The following is a 2,500-nucleotide window of genomic DNA, read 5'->3' as shown; positions in this document are numbered from 1 at the left end:
TGCTGGCCACGCCCCATCTCCGATCCAATCAGGCTGCTTTCAGGTTCGCTCAGACCACGGTGTGGAGTTTGTCGTGGTCCACTGGTGCTGTTCTTCATCTTTAAAGGACAGCACCACTCCAGGTGGTCAGACCTCGGTCACGCCTCCCCGTTACCGGTTCTGCCGGAGAGCATTTAGAACCTGCCACATATGAAACAACAGCTTTGAAGCACTTTCATCGTTTGGAATCGAGTTTGTGGGCAACTTTCCAGTGAATCGCCATACAAGTACCGGTACTCTTATCACAAAGACCACAGTGCTATATTGCTGTTGTTGACATTCATCAGCGTCAGACTCTTATATAAGGGAGATTACATCACAGACACTGTGCCCTTCTGTCTATGCGCTCGACTTCCCTCTCCTTCCATGACCTTATAGCCTACCTACTCGTTATCACTCGTGCTCTTTTATTCCCCGTATGATCAGTATGCATTGGGTCTTACTGAGTTTTTGTCTTTGACTCCCGACTATAATATGAAAATGAGTACATTTGATCAACGTTTAATGTTGAGAAAAACTATCATTTGACGGTGATGATGTCTGAGTTATATAATTTAATATTCTGTCGAGGGAAGCTGCCCCCACTAGGGTGGGGTTGACGCGTCGCCCCTGAGCTCCCAGAGCCAAGGGACTAACCCGACCCTAACCACCACTCAGCACAGCTCCTAACTCTCCTTCTGATCGACCGGAAAAGCCCCATTTCAGAGCCATACCAACGGCAGTTCAATCCAGACGGCCGTATTGCCGAGCTGAAGCCTACAGACGCTGCTTTACACCCAGAAGCGGGATACGTTAATCATAAACGCTACCGTTTATTATCGTAAAACGCTTTGGATAAAAGCGTCTGCTAAATGCTTTAAATGTAAATGTTCATTAAAGCCCATCCCAGAGGCACTGCACAGAATGTCTGCCAAAACCTCTCCCAACGAGCCTCTCCAACCCCCGGCCTCAGATCACTAACCCAGCCTCTCCAACCCCCGGCCTCAGATCACTAACCCAGCCTCTCCAACCCCCGGCCTCAGATCACTAACCCAGCCTCTCCAACCCCCGGCCTCAGATCACTAACCCAGCCTCTCCAACCCCCGGCCTCAGATCACTAACCCAGCCTCTCCAACCCCCGGCCTCAGATCACTAACCCAGCCTCTCCAACCCCCGGCCTCAGATCACTAACCCAGCCTCTCCAACCCCCGGCCTCAGATCACTAACCCAGCCTCTCCAACCCCCGGCCTCAGGTCACTAACCCAGCCTCTCCAACCCCCGGCCTCAGATCACTAACCCAGCCTCTCCAACCCCCGGCCTCAGAACACTAACCCAGCCTCTCCAACCCCCGGCCTCAGATCACTAACCCAGCCTCTCTAAGCCCCGGCCTCAGGTCACTAACCCAGCCTCTCCAACCCCCGGCCTCAGATCACTAACCCAGCCTCTCCAACCCCCGGCCTCAGATCACTAACCCAGCCTCTCCAACCCCCGGCCTCAGGTCACTAACCCAGCCTCTCCAACCCCCGGCCTCAGATCACTAACCCAGCCTCTCCAACCCCCGGCCTCAGAACACTAACCCAGCCTCTCCAACCCCCGGCCTCAGATCACTAACCCAGCCTCTCTAAGCCCCGGCCTCAGGTCACTAACCCAGCCTCTCCAACCCCCGGCCTCAGAACACTAACCCAGCCTCTCTAAGCCCCGGCCTCAGGTCACTAACCCAGCCTCTCCAACCCCCGGCCTCAGAACACTTACCCAGCCTCTCTAAGCCCCGGCCTCAGATCACTAACCCAGCCTCTCCAACCCCCGGCCTCAGATCACTAACCCAGCCTCTCCAACCCCCGCCTCAGAACACTAACCCAGCCTCTCCAACCCCCGGCCTCAGAACACTAACCCAGCCTCTCTAAGCCCCGGCCTCAGGTCACTAACCCAGCCTCTCTAAGCCCCGGCCTCAGAACACTAACCCAGCCTCTCCAACCCCCGGCCTCAGGTCACTAACCCAGCCTCTCTAAGCCCCGGCCTCAGGTCACTAACCCAGCCTCTCTAAGCCCCGGCCTCAGGTCACTAACCCAGCCTCTCTAAGCCCCGGCCTCAGATCACTAACCCAGCCTCTCTAAGCCCCGGCCTCAGAACACTAACCCAGCCTCTCTAAGCCCCGGCCTCAGGTCACTAACCCAGCCTCTCTAAGCCCCGGCCTCAGATCACTAACCCAGCCTCTCTAAGCCCCGGCCTCAGATCACTAACCCTTCCTCTCTAAGCCCCGGCCTCAGATCACTAACCCAGCCTCTCTAAGCCCCGGCCTCAGATCACTAACCCAGCCTCTCTAAGCCCCGGCCTCAGGTCACTAACCCAGCCTCTCTAAGCCCCGGCCTCAGGTCACTAACCCAGCCTCTCCAAGCCCCGGCCTCAGAACACTAACCCAGCCTCTCTAAGCCCCGGCCTCAGATCACTAACCCAGCCTCTCCAACCCCCGGCCTCAGGTCAC

At 56.8% G+C, this 2,500-nt stretch overlaps 1 protein-coding gene across 1 annotated transcript in view; it reads left to right on the top strand.

The window, feature by feature from the left end:
* Window positions 1-2,500, top strand: part of clstn1 (calsyntenin 1) — a 39,936-nt gene that overhangs the window by 30,322 nt on the left and 7,114 nt on the right. The gene's annotated exons all lie outside the window — the stretch shown is intronic.

The sequence above is a fragment of the Gadus macrocephalus genome, chromosome 1, assembly GCF_031168955.1.
Source record: "Gadus macrocephalus chromosome 1, ASM3116895v1".
Taxonomy (NCBI): Eukaryota; Metazoa; Chordata; class Actinopteri; order Gadiformes; family Gadidae; genus Gadus; species Gadus macrocephalus.
This window is presented reverse-complemented; position numbering and strand designations above follow the sequence as displayed.